This window comes from Ambystoma mexicanum, chromosome 11, assembly GCF_040938575.1.
Source record: "Ambystoma mexicanum isolate Mex_15411 chromosome 11, UKY_AmexF1_1, whole genome shotgun sequence".
Lineage (NCBI taxonomy): Eukaryota > Metazoa > Chordata > Amphibia > Caudata > Ambystomatidae > Ambystoma > Ambystoma mexicanum.
This window is the reverse complement of record NC_090934.1, coordinates 390,686,704-390,701,735: the sequence shown is the minus strand read 5'-3', so window position 1 is coordinate 390,701,735 and position 15,032 is coordinate 390,686,704.

The window sequence follows — 15,032 nt, the reverse complement described above, 5'->3', positions numbered from 1 at the left end:
CATTCTTAGGATCTTGCAGAAAAACAAACACTAGTAGTTCTCCCCACAATTGCAGGGTATGTGTGCAATATAAAGAAAAACACTTCGAATATAATCCATAAAAAGTTGTCATTGGGAATTACCATGGGCAAATCCAAACAGGAACTCAGTGAGTAATGAATCAGGGTACTGCATCCTCTTCCAATTGTCGAAAATGAGCCCACGACTTAGAATATATTTCTTCTTATCAAGGCTTAAGCATGCCTCAGTCTAAAGTCAACAAACTACTGTGGCTTTAAGAACAAAAGATCTTCCCTTAACCCTGAAATGACTGCACAGAGTGTTTGAATCAACTTCCCTTAACTCTTCCATAAGTGGCCAATAGAGTGTCCCGAACTAAGCCACAGTCCAATGAAATCTTCTTTTACTCGACAGCCTCTGCGTCCTTCTTCCTCGTCATAGACCTTGTCTGCATTTGCTGAGGTTCTTCCCCGATGCTTGCTTCCAAAGGGTGCGGGGGGTGAAGGGGTCTGTCCAGCATAGATTTTCACGTCACCAAGAAAAGTCCAAGTGCGTCTGCCTTGCACTCTGACTGCAGACGGCGTGACGTCTTCCACAATGAAAGGGCCATTAAATCTGGGTTCGTGCCACTTCCTTGTGAAATTGCGGATTAGGACCTCATTTCCGGGGAATAGTTTGGGAAGACATAATTCTTGAATGCTACTTGTTAAAGCATCTCATTCCGTGTTCTATACTGCCCCACACCATTTTCGCCGTAGCTGACCTGAAATGACAGAGATACTTGAAGTCATACACATAAGATAATCATGTAGCTCCATTCCTAACAGTTCTGCTGTTGGCTGAGCATCACTTCTAACTCTGGATGGAGGCATGAGTGGTGTCCTCATCCGTCTCCCTGTCACTATTTCATGGGGGTGAGATGGTGGTCTGAACCTGGTTGGTTCCTCAATGCATATAGTGCCAGTGGGAGGCAATGCAACCACCCTTTCTTCAAGGTAAGCTTCAATGTGGCTATCCTTTCTTTAAGCAAGCCGTTGAGCCATTCACAAATTCCATTTCCTTGTGGATGATAGGCCAAAGAAAACTTGTGCTTTATACCAAGCACCAAGCTGATCTGCTCAAATGTTTGATTCACGAAATGTGGGCCATTGTCTGACCTCATTACTTCACATACTCCCCATCTAGGAAACACTTCCCACACTAAGAATTTTGATGCACAGGTAGAGTCTGGGTGTGTACACGGACCAGCCTCAATCCATGGTGAAAAGGGACAAACTACTACAATCATGTATCTATATCCATTGCATGCTTGCAGCATGTCGACATAGTCGATATGCAAATGCTGAAAGGGGTCAGTGGGTCTCGGAATAACTCCCCTAATTGTGTGCAGTATATGCCCAGCCGTGAACTTTTGACACACGATGCATCACTACATAGAACACAACGGGTTGTAACAAACTTGGTACAAACCAATCCTCTGCAATAGTTGCAGCGAGGTTCTCTCTAGTGGTGTGCACAGGGTAGTGTAGCTGTTCAAGCGCCACCCTTAATAAGGCTACAGGCATCACCGGTTTACCAGTGCTGTCTTGTCACCACAATGCTTCAGAGGGGTTTAAAGCACACCCTCTTCGCGTCCACAAATCCTTCTTCTTGAGGTGCTTCCCCTTGAACCTCTATTAATTGTGTCTTTGACAAATTACTATATCCTTCAAACACATTCATCATTACAACCATTTTCTCATTTACATCAGGCATATCAAATGACATAACATTTTCTGAACATGCAGCAAGTTTTGCTTCATCGTCTGCTGCTTGGTTTCTGCGTGAGATAAAGTCTGCCTTTTAATACGTGCTGCGCATTTAATGACTGCAATGGCTACTGGGAGTTACAGTGCCTTAATAAGCCTGTCCAATAAGGTGGCATGCTGCACTGGTGTGCCATCCGCTCGGAGAAAGCCCCTCCTTTTCCAACTTGCTAACCCTGCATGCACCGCTGACTTCACATAGGCAGAGTCACTGTACACTGTTACTTCCTGGTCTGCATGATTCTCGATCGCAACAATCAGCACCACTAACTCTGTAGCCTGTGCTGAATAATGAGACGGTAGTCGAGCACTTACCATCTTCTGAAACTCCCCATTGGCTGTGTGCTTTACTACAGCAGCACCTGTGTATCGCTGTCCATCATTCTGATCAATTCTTGAAGAACCATCAATAAAAACAATTTCTCCTCCTGCTAAAGCATTTTCTTTTATCCAAGGGATTTCATCATAGAACTCTTCATAGTTTGAACAGTCATGCACATGCTCGTCCTCTGCCAGTGGTTCAGCTACAAACATGGCAGGATTCACTATTCTGCATCAAACTATTTTGATCGCTGGATTTGATAGGACTACTTCATAGGCAGAAACATTCAGAGAAGTCAGCATGCCTTTTGGTTTCTCTAAAAGGGCAAACAGTGCATGTTCAACAAATAACGTCATAGAGAAACCCATCACTATGCTTGCAGCTTTCTCTATGGCGAACGTGGCGCCTGCCAAAGATTGTTTGCATGGAAAATGACCTCATTAGTGGGTCTAGAATCCCACTGTAATATGCAAGGGGCTTGTACCCCAATGTGGTTCTCTGCGTAAGGACTGCTGTCATAAAAATGCTGTCCATGTGCAAAAACAAAAAGAATTCCTAAGCATAATTAGGAATCCCTAAAACTGGAGCTGTGCAAATTGCTTCTTTCAACAAACCCTTCTTCAATTTCCTCAGTCCACACAATTTTCTCTTGCGCTGAGCCTGTAATAAAGGCCTTATATATGAACTGTAGTCAAAGACCCATTCTCTGACATAATTACATAGACCCAGAATTCTTTGCATGGGTTTTATCGTGTGCAGCTTTGTGATTTTCAAAATAGCCTCAGCTCTCTCACAAGTAACCTTCTTTCCTTCATGTTAAATCAATTGGCCTATGTACAATACCTCCTCTTGACAATACTGTAACTTCTTTTTGTCAACCTTATTTCCTTTGTCACCAATGCAATCATCAGCTGAACAGAATCGCATCTGCACTCTTCCTCTGATGGGCTGCAAACTAAAATGTCATCTACGTATTGCAACCCAACACTTTCTAAATCCATATTGTGTAAGTCCATCTGGAGGACTCTATTGAAAATTGATGGAGACTCACAATACCCTTGAGGTAATCTCATGCTTTTTAACCTAGTCTGTTTGAACGTAAATGATGTCAGATCCCTTGACTCTTTGTGCAACGGAATTGAGAAAAATTTATTTTTCAAATCAATCACAGTGAAATATCGTGCTTCAATAGGTATATTACATAAGACTATAGCAGGATTAGGAACTAGAGGGAACTCTGCCTCTGCAATCTGGTTTATCAGCCACAAATCTTGAATTAGTTTCCATGACCCCCTTTCTCCTTTTTCACAGGATAAATCGCTGTATTACAGGGTGACTCTGAAGTCACTAAGATACCCTGATCCATCATGGCGGAAATTGGCTTAAATATACCTTCATCTGCCTCTGGAGACATCGGATACTGGCTTGCTCGAGGTAAAATTGCTCCTGGTTTCAATTAAATTTTTACTTCTCCAACCCCCTTCAAACAGGCCTACATCATAGGGGCCTGTGGTCCACGATGAAACTGGCACTTTTGCCATATCTTCATCAAAATACTCAGGACGTTTCTGTGCCAACATCATTTTCTGAGGAACTTCTCGTTTGATTGCTCTCACCCAATAAGTAATGCTCATGTCAAATATTACTTCGTCATCAGACGGGTGATCTCCAAATAGATCCTCATCAGTGAGGTCAATCAATCTGTAACCTTCCCCCATGGCAATTACTGCACACCATCGTCTGCCCTCATCATCATTCCCATCAAGCAAAGCCATTTCACCTCGCACTATGGCTGCTTGTAGCTCTAAGGGAAAATCTTGTCCCTCTTCAAGCATAGGCATTTTTGGTCTAAACAAAAACTCATCAGGTATTCTCATAGTTTTGCCTACTAGGCCTGTTAGCCATGCCAACAGAATGCGTACCCCATAATGAAAAACCTCTGGTTCGTCCTGAAAATGCCATAATAAATCGCTCATGTTTAAATAATGCATTCCTGGTGTTGAACACACTATGTCTTCATCAGTAAACGAAATTGTCATGTTCAACTTGATCATTAAATCTCGACCCAATATGGTGACAGGTGTCTGCCTTGAATATAGCAATGGCACCGACATGTCACACTTTCCTATAGAGACTGGTAATTCTTCAGTGGAAAGAACTCTACTTGTAGCTCCTGTAAAACCTTGAGTATTCATGGCATTTCCAGACATCACAAATTTCCCCTCGTATACATGAGCGTGTTGCATCCGGGTCTACAAAAAATAAAAAATATTTCCCTCCTGTACGGATGTCTACCCTTGGTTCCTCATGAGGATTTGGCGTCACGGATAGTATTGATCACATCAGGTCTCCCACTGAGCTGTCCTATTGCGGGTACAGTCTCATTCTGTTACCTGTAAAAGGATTCCCTCCATCGACAGTGACACCACCTACTCTAAGAGTCATTAGCTGTCCTGTGCTTGTACTCTGCTGAATATGCACGGGCGAATGCTGCGACTGCCCTTGTGGCTGATTGACTGCTACCCGCTATGTTTTCAAGCCTTGTTGTTGCTGCTGCATCATTTGATTCTGAGCAAAGCCCTCTCCACTCTGATGTGAATACGCAGGCAGGTTTGAAGTCCCCCCTCTTAAAAATTGGATGTTTTGCACGAACCCTTGACTTCGACACATGCGAGCAAAGTTTCCCGTCATACCACATAGCCAACATGTAGGAGGTCTCCTAATCTGCCCATCCTGCATATTTTGACTGTCATTCTGCATATTTTGAAACCGACCTTCATTATTCTGGAAGCTTCCCTGAATATTCAGCCAATTCCTTCGATTATTCTGAAAATCTCTTCCTCGAAATCCTCTGCTTCCTCGCTGAACAAATCCATTATTGCCCTGATCAAACTGCCTTTGGTCATTCACCTGCGGCAAATTCGTGGTCTGCTGTGAATTTGATCCGTCTACACTAGTCAACATTGCCCCTTCAATGGCATATTTGGACAATTTCTTCTGTACCGACTTTGCCTCTTCGCCTTTCCTAGTATCATCTTTCTTGCGATTCTTTTCCTGCAAGAGTCTACAATAATGCGCAATGGTCAGTTGAATCTCCGACCATGGTTTGGCTTATATACCCACCTACTTCTTGAGCTGCTTCTGTACAGAGTCTGGCAGTCCTTGGCACAATATATGATAGAACACAGGTATAGATTTTCCCCAAGATTCGCGTATCTCCAAGCTCCACTGCTGTTGGAAATTTTGAATGTAAACAAGCGGGTCATCCCCTTCTTGCATCTTTTTCGTAATTATAGCTTCCATATCGGACGTATCTGGATACAGACTCTTTGTGCTTTCCAGACCGCCGCGCTACAGTTATTGAATGGTGCTCCATCGTGAGCAGTGTTAACTGTAATAACACCAGCATATCCTGCCCTTGACCAAACGTCATCAGCTCTCTCACCAAGTATGGCGATCAGGAGACCCTTAATGTCCCCTATAGCCCATGTGTTTCCTCCCCTCATTTTCTCTAACTCATGTATCCATTTCCCAGTGGCAGAAGTAAAACTCAGAAGTTTACACCTTAAATTATCCTTGTCCATCTGGGGCTACAGTATATACTGTGGTCTGCCCCCCCCTTTCTCTAGCAAGGGAAACTGTGAAGCTCCAAACTCATTCTCATTTCTCATCATATGTCTGTCCACCGCAGGACAAGATTCCGGCACCGCCTTCTTCCTGTCAGCGATCTTAATCTGCTCACATATGGTGGCGACTCCTCCCTCTCACCATGGAGTTGCCCGTTAGGTCGGTCTGACTGTGTCAATGGTTCTGATGCCCTAGGTATAGGTGCGTTTAAATCTGACCATCTTGCTTCCTTATCCATTGAAAAACATCCCTCAGGACTACATACATCCCCTCTCTCTTCCCCACGGAAGGTGTCTCTGTCTTCATCCGACACTTCTTGTGCCCAACTCGTGCAACTTCTCTCCTCTTCGTCTTTATTCAGAGTCAGTCTATCTAAAGACAACTGTTACGCTCACCTGGTCTCTGTGGAAACGTTGGGGCACGGTTGGAGCCCTCCCTCGACTTGGCTCCCCTGGATCGACTCTCTCCCCCAGCTGCTGTGGAATCAACTGCTCTGGATGCTGATATTGCCCTTGAGAAAAGATGAGAGGCAATGAGAATGGCGTGGTGGTGTCATGAATCCCCTCGACCGTTTCATGCCAGAACGAAGTACACAAGTGTTTTCCCATGCAAGCTCATCTGTTTTGTAACACTGAGCTCTCCATCCTGCTTCTTGTAGCAGGGGCGCATAGAGTGGACCTAGTTGTTTCACTGGTCCGTGGAAGTGGTGATCCAGACCGGCTGCGACCAACCACTTAGAAGGTGAGTCTCTTGGCAATGTTTATTGTTCGTTTATTCATGTCTTTTGCCGTGCTTGTAAATGGTAATTCTTGCAATGTCTTTTCTCTCCCCTATAGGTGCGAAGATGGCTGATCGGAGTCGCAGAGTGAGTCTGGTGGTTCCCCTGAGGAAGATGGAGCCCTCGAATTAGATGGTAAATTGGCCTTTAAGATAGAACTCTAGGCTCAAGTATGGCGCGGCCAAGCATTAGTTATTTATGTGACTTCTAACTTGTTGTGTTCTTTTTCCTTTGCAGGAGAAGTCTGGCTGCGTCCAGCAGAGTTTGGTTGCTCGGAGGCCGATCCGCGGCTGCAGGAGGGAGGAACCGCGAAGATGAAGAAGAGAAGTGGAGTTCCCGCGTAGCTGGACGCCTGGATCAGGTGATGGAAGGCTCCGGCTCCGATAGCGATGGGAGACAGGTAAGATGAGCGCACAGCGATGGAGCGGCTAGAATCAGGGTAGGTGCGTCATCAGCGATGGAGAGGCTGGAATCAGGTAAAATGCGCCTTCCGTGATGGAGTAGCTGGAATCAGGTAAGGAGTGCCTACAGCAATGGAGTAGCTGGAATCAGGTAAGGAGTGCCTTCAGTGATGGAGTAGCTGGAATCTGGTATGCTGCGCCTGCAGCGATGGAGTAGCTGGAGTCTGGTAAGTTCACCTTCAGCGATGGAGTAGCTGGGATCAAGTAAGGTGAGTCTTCAGCGATGGAGTAGCTGGGATCAGGTAAGGTGTGTCTTCAGCGATGGAGTAGCTGGAATCAAGTAGATATACAACGAGATGAAGAGCAGGTAAGGACAGCTGTAAGTGTTACGCTGCAGAAAGCAGAATAACGTGAAGCGCCAGCATGTGGGTGGGTTGGGCTGAAATAGGCTGGCCCCGGCCCCTCCCTTTGGCCTCGCCTTGTGGCTCCACCTTGCCACTCCCAGAGGTTCTTGCACGTGCCCTCCAATGATTGTCTATGGCCATGCCTGGCCCTGATGCACGTGCCTCAGGCACAAAGTGTGTAAACCACACTTTTCCATGAGCCTGGTGCCAGAGGCACCAGGACTGGGTCCATTTGGACCCTGGGGGTGAGGAAGACCTGGGCCCTTGTCCAGTGGCCATGACAACAACAACTTCTGCCTCATATTGCATGAGGCTCCCTCTGTGTCGAATAACTTCGTACTCTTGAGTCGATCATTTTTTCCCTTCCCCTTGGGCTTTCATTTCATGGTAAACTTTATCGATCGCTTTCCAATGCTCCTAGAGTCAAACTCGTCCTCTAGATTTATTCTAGATGGGCCTGGTAAGGACTCGTATTCTGGGAAGAATTCCTCTATGTCCTCCCATGCTACTTCTGGATTAGGATGCCTTACTTCCTTTTCCAAGCGATCAAGATCGCGTGCTCTTTGCCTTCTTTTACGTTCTATATCATCATCAAATTCTCTCTGTTTCCTTGCTTTCTCTCTTACCCAGTCTTCCTCTTTTTTCTTCATATGCCTTCTCTCGTTTGCCCTGCATATCTCCTCAACCTTTCGTCTCTGTATTCTTTTGTCCCTTAACTTCTGTTCCTCGTCTTCTATTCTTTTCTGTTCTAGCCTTTCCTGCTCATCAATTGCTCTTTGTCCGTTATCACGTTTTCTTTGCTCTTCTGCTCTCGTTTCCTTAATTGCTCCTCTCGATATAACTGCTCTCGTCTGCGTCTATCCTTCCTTTTTGCTTCTTCATTCTTCAATCTTTCCTATTTCTTTATCCTTTTTATCTTGCTCATCTTGATCTTCCCTTTGCCTTACATCCTTGATGCCTTTACCATTGAGTTTAAGTAAAATCTGACCACCCATCCATTTGTTCTGTAGAAGTGCTAACTCATCAGCTTTATCCCTTTCTCCCTTCCATCTCTTTATTTCTCTTCCTAAATCTAGAGATGTGCTTTCTCAATCACTTCTCTCTTTATCACGTCCCTCCTTGTCTCCCGGGACCTTAGAGATTACATCTCTCTCAATATTTTTCTCTGGACCCTCGTCACTACTTTGCATATCCTGGGTTGCTATACCCGGTCGCTGCCTTAAACTCCCTCATGGGTATAACCCATTGTCTTTCTTATTTTTGTGTTCTATTTCAGTGGGGCGGAGGGAGCATAGGGCTCCTCACTCCCCTCTTTTCATACATTAAGTAACTAGTCTACAGGAGGCGGCTCATCTTGTTCTTCCTGGTACATTTTCCAAAGCTCTAAGCTCACCAGTTGCTTGTCTAGCTTTTCCCCCATATATGCTGCATGAAAATATGTTGTTACATGCTGCAGGACTGCCTATGATAGTGACCCTCCTTGCGGCAACGGCATGAACATTTTATCCACGGTTCCTTTAACCCATTCCGCACAATAATGTCTAAGCTTGGGTGCATGTTTCGGCAATTGCTTGCAAAGATGCACAAGTGGAGTAACATCCTCCATTCTCGACTTGTTATTCTTAGCCTGTCTCACTTGCTTTAATCACAGATTTAAAAAGTATGTTCCAGAAAAATAACATGCACCAATCGTCGCAGGCTCCAATCCCTTTAATCACACTTTTTACCTTAATCTTGCTAAAAAACAACCACCAAGTTCAATTTAAAACATTCAATTAGTTTTTTCCGCTTATGACATAATTTTCATACTCACATACAACAGACAAACTCGACCAGACCAGTCACATGTATTCTTCTCTAAAATGTGTCTTGCCCGCTAAAATACTCCATACAGAGTTTAAATTAACTTCTTTAGATTAGTCTTTATTTGAATCCGTCTTCTACTCATCCGCAACAGGACTCTTCAAATTTCTTTTGATAAATTCTTTAAAACGCAGGCCAGGGCATATTCTATTATCGTGGCCTCTCTCACGATACCTCTATTGCTTGGCCACACTTAAGTCAATATCTAGTCACTATATACATATAACACTCTTATTCTCACTTTAGGTTTAGCCTGCTCCCTCCGTTACTCACTTTTTTTCTTCACTTATCACCCATACGTTTTGCCAACTCTCTCAGTTTTTACTCACCACTCTCATTTTTGTCGTCTGACTCTCGGGATCGTACGCCTCTTTTACCGCCTCTTCAGCCTTCTGTTCGATCAGCTTCTTGTAGACGTGCAAGGGGATTCTGTGGAAACCAGGGAACCCGTCACACTGCGCTTGCAAGCTTTTGAAAATTAGACTAACCACTATCTACAGGGAGCTTCACGTCCTTTCAGCCGAATGTCAAAGGTTGTTCAATATTGCCGGAACTCTAAAGTTTACTTATGTCGATCGATCTGAACCACCCTTCCGCTACCAAGTGAACTGGATAACCCAGCCCTTTAAGATGAGTAGCAATTACCCTGGAAATGGACGGGGGATGCAGATTTCTAATCATAGATCAATAATCAAAATGACTCAGATAATTGGTAAAAGGAAAACTGTTTTAATATCAATTATCTAAAACAGGGAGTACAACGAACATCAACGAATTTGCTCGATCCTCTTAATGCATTCTAGAAAAAACTGAGATTTTATACACAAAACTCGTCATCAATGACATTAACCTATGTATTTACTAACATCATCCTACGTTGCAAACTACAAAAACCTATGACTATGGGTGATTGCCTCTGATGGAGCATCTAAGTATACGATCCATACTAGTCTAAAAAAGTGTGAATATGTGATTGATTACTTAAAATCAGGTGGGGCAACTAAGCCCTCCCTTAAAAATGACCACTATAAATGTCATTAAATACATGATGTCCCATTGGTTTACATAACTATAGGACCCCTAATTGCACAGTCCCCTACAATTGGTTGGCACTCTAACCTCTGTCAGTACTTTGCCACCTACGTCTTGCAACATGCAGGCTGGCCATCCAGGTGCTGGTGAGCTTGCTTTAACTATTGCTTCCCACCAATTAGCATATCAATCCATCATCACCTCAGTGGTGTACTGTCAATTAGGCTTCAAAGCTCGCCTTGAGAGTGTTCTTAGCTCAGAGAAATTCAGGGAGCGAAAGCACGCTCTGCACTCGTGCGTAGGTGTGACCATCTCGTTCGTCCAACTTCATCCTTCCATGTGACTGGAGTCCATGGAATCGAGCTTCTAGTGCTTTTTAATACTATTTTCTTTTTAATAGACCTCTGACGTCTTCCTTGTTTTGTTCATGCCTTCTGAACAGCAGTTCTGTCCTTTGACACGATTTGTATCCAATGTCAGTTTACTCCAGTTTGATAAGACCTTGGCTTCTTTGGCTTATCCAGCCTGGTCTGCTGAGTTTCACTTTGTAATTCAATTTGCTTTTCAACTGTGACACTCTGGAAATTAGGCTTTCTCTGCCTTCTTGCTATAGTCCAGCACTGCTATAATGCGTAGTAGAAACATCCATCCTTCACTTGTCTATATGCAGATATATATATATTGGCGCTTGCCACAGTCTATTCACTATAAAGATAGCCTCAAGATTACCTCGTCTGTTTGCGTTTCTTTTGCATCTGTACACGTGTAACATCGCTTGATGTCTTCATCTGTTTTTGTGGCATAAGCTTCTTCACCTTGATCCCAAGATGTCACTTATGCTCGATATTTTCTTGGGCTATGCATCTCTTCTAGGTACGTCGGTTCAGCTCTGTGTGACATTTACTTGGTGATGGTTGGTGACGTCACCATTCTTCCTTACCATTTTTTTGCACTGCTTCTTAAGGAATCTTATTTAAACAACCATCATATGTCCTTGTATGCAGGTATGGTTTCCTCAATGGGAATCTTGCCTCTAGGATTTATTTTGGCCTTTGCCGTTTCAACTGCTCAGTGTATGTTACATACTCTGGTTTCCAACATACAGGCAATATGGGCGGAACGGTTGAGGTGGGGGTACTTAGCTCATTCTCTACACTCCGAATACCTCTCTGGAAATCGGGCACATTCAATATCCTCACTGAATAATAGGTATAGATCTGTGATTTTCTTAAAAATTGCCAGGGTACTTCCATTCAAGGCCCCCTGATCTCTCCTTTTCCTTGTCGCTTTTGCCTATAGCCCAGAAATGGTGAAGGGACACATAGTTAATTCCACCACACCCCCCCCCTGATCTCTCCTTTTCCTTGTCGCTTTTACCTATAGCCCAGAAATGGTGAAGGGACGCATAGTTAATTCCACCACATCTCCCCCCACAGGGTCTGTCCAAGGGGTAAAGAACTCCTTGAAGGCATTTCACACCCGTGAGCCGGTTTTTCGGGCTGTGGTTTCCCTCGTAGGAAGATCGGGCCGGCTTAATGGGTTTCTCTGGTTGACTAGACTTCTGGGGTTGCGGTCTACTTTCAGGCTCTACCCCCCCAACCTCCATATATTTGGATACCAATACTCTCCCTGGTCCCCATATTGGTGATTGAGTTAGAACACACAATCTCTTCAACAGAAGGTGATTCCTCCCCTTGGAGGTTCTTCCGCTCTGGCTTTTTAGATAGTTGACACACATCGCTTTATCTTCTTTTCAGACTTTGTTCCATGACTTTTCGATTTTACCTCTGCCTCAGCCGGGTGGGATAGAGCTTGCACAAAGCTTGTTGTAGTAGATATAGTTTCTTGATTTTTTGATTCTTTGTTTTGGGAACTACAGCCATCAGTTTAGCTTTCCCTAGTAGATCATTCAATTTCTATTTTTCAGGAATGCCTCCACTTTACTCGACTTGCTCTATAGTCAGCTGATCATTATTTTCCGGCATTACTATATCACCTTCCTCTGAAGGCCCTTTATTAGGCACAGCCTCTTATTGTGTAATAACCGTTACACATACCAGGTGCCTGAACTCTTCCAAAGTCGAGTCTGATAGAGGGTGTCATCAAAGATCGTAAATGCTGATGTTTCTGCCAAATACACTACCAGCTGTTCTTTATTTCCTGTCTTCTCCCTTGACGTAATCACTGGGGGTGGAATTTGTCCCAGAGATTATCTAATTGTATGAAGGCCTCTGAAGTTAGGACCTTAGTTGCTGCCACCTCTATTGATTGGATCTTCATCTCCGAGTTCAGCCCCTGGATGTCAGTCAGTATGGTAGTATTTATTGCATTTCACAGACCTGTCAGGGAAGAGTCACAGGCTCCCACTTCCTTCGTGAGCACCATGAGCATCCCACAATGTGCCTGGACTTACATTGTTCAAAAGCATTTACCAGCAAGTTCAGCACGAAGTTGAGGGCTTGCAGCATCACTCCCGTCACAACAGCTGCCTCCTGTTTTCCCACGCGTGTTTTCCCCTCCTCTATGCCAAACTCTTGATTTAAAATATATGGGGGGGGGGCTGCTGCCAGGATCAGACTCAGATGTGACACTGGCATTGATAGAGTATCCTGAGAAAGAGGGCTTCTCCTGTTATTGGGAAAACAAAATCCTGGCCTTTTTCTCTTCATTCAGATTGTTGTCACCGTAAATTCAAATCCAGTGAATAACATTGATCTTAGTCGCTGTGTCTGGGGTGGGGTCATCCGTCCCTGTATATCTTCATTTGCGGACAGTTTGTCCTCTGACCATAGCGGATCATAATGTAAGGCCTCTGGCTGCTGGGGAGGCTTCACAATCTTTACTTCGGCCTGCACTAGGCAGGGGTTTGGCAGGCTTGTCTGTAGTCGGGGTGCAGGGCAATCAGATTCCCAAACCTCATATTGGCCATCATGTTCTAGGGCTCAGAGGTCAACTGCCATTGACCCACTTCTTAAAAAAATACATGCCATTCCTGCGCTGGAGGACTGGGAAGCACAGATGTTTTACTTTGGGGACATGGAGCTTCTGTGAGGTTCTGGGAGTCATTTCAGATTAGATCAAAGTACTTTTAGTTGAGTTTGTATGGGCTATGCACACCTAGTCTCCACTCGCCACTTGTTTTGTGTAATACAACAGTTTTAATTACTCCCTTCAAGAAACATCTGAGAGTGGGGTAGTTCCTAGACCATTAGTATCCTTGGTCACGGGGCATGCGCTGGGCCAAAACATAGGAAAGATGAAATGCAGTGGATGCCCACGGAGCGTGCCAGAGGCCCCAGATGGCAAGCTCTGTCGCCGGCACCGTAATTCCCGCCGCAATTCCCACTGTCCAATGCTATGGGCAAGCACACGTCTTACAGAGTTTTATAAAGTAAAAAAAGAGCAGGAAATCACCCGCCACTACGGGGCCCGGGCCAGGACTATTTTAGGCAACTCACAGAGAGTTCACTTCCAAAGAACGGGTTTTGCTAAAATGGAGCCCAGAAATCCAGCGGCCCATGGACCACTTCTGCTCCGTGTTCTGCAGGTATTAGGGATTATGAATCCCTCTTCGAGTGAAGCCGCTCCACCCAAACAATGGTCAGTGAAAAAAGACTCTGGAAGCTCAACTCACCATCCACAGACCACTTCTCCTCCACTTCTGCTACATTTCCTTTATGTAATAACACGACCCAACAGATTCTCAAGCACTTAATGCTATTTTTCTCATGGGTTGGGTTTCCAAAGGAGATCTTTTTATGAGTAAACTAATGTCTGAAGGAAATGTTGCACACACAAACTCTTAGGACTTCCATTTATCACCCTCAGACTGATTGGAAAATTGGGATGTTCTGACACCTTTGGCCCCATTTGCCATCCGAAAGACCCCACAGTCCTCAACAGGATTTTCTCCATTTGAACTCCTATATGGCGGAGAGCCATGGGATGTCCTTGACATGTTGCGGGCCACTTGGGAGGAATGGGAAAATAATGCGTTATCCCTCTCCCAAACAGTGCAAAGATTAAAAGTAACATATGGCCACGGTCAGAAACATAGTTCAAGCTCCCATGGTTAAGGCCCAAGAACACTAGAAGGGCTTACTTAGATCCTTTTCCGTTGGACAAAAGGTTATTTTCCTCCTTTCCTCATCTGAGAATAAGATGTTGTGCAAATGGCATGGTCCCTATGAAATAATCGAACAAACAGGCCCATACGATTATCGACTATAACCTGACCGCAAAAGTTCCATATTCATCATATAAATCTCCACAAGGAGTGGAGGGAAAATCCTATTGAAAACACTGCAGTAGTGCTAACCAGTTTATTATCGGACCATCCAAGTAAGAATGCCCAGATTACTTCCGACCTGCTTCAAAACCTCCTAGAACAATTCCCTGATGTCTTTAGAACAGAACCCTGATGGGTTAGAAGGCTATTTCACTATATCCGTACACCCCGAGGAAGGGTAGTCCACGTAAAACCCTACTGGATACCGTAATCTAGAAAAGACAATTACAGAAGTAGTAGAAAATATGTTGAGAGACTATATCATCGAGCCACCTCAAAGCCCTTGGTCCTCTCCCATAGCACTCATTGCCAAGCCAGATCAATCGTGGAGATTCTACATTTAGAAAGGTGAACACGGTCTTCCAATTCGACAGTTATCCAAGGATATACGATCTGATTGATCAGTTGAGGACTGTCGTTTTCCTCTCCAGGATTGATCTGAGAAAAGGATACTGGCAAGTCCCTGTTAATCCAGAGTATAAGGAGAAAACAGCATGATTCACTCCCATTGG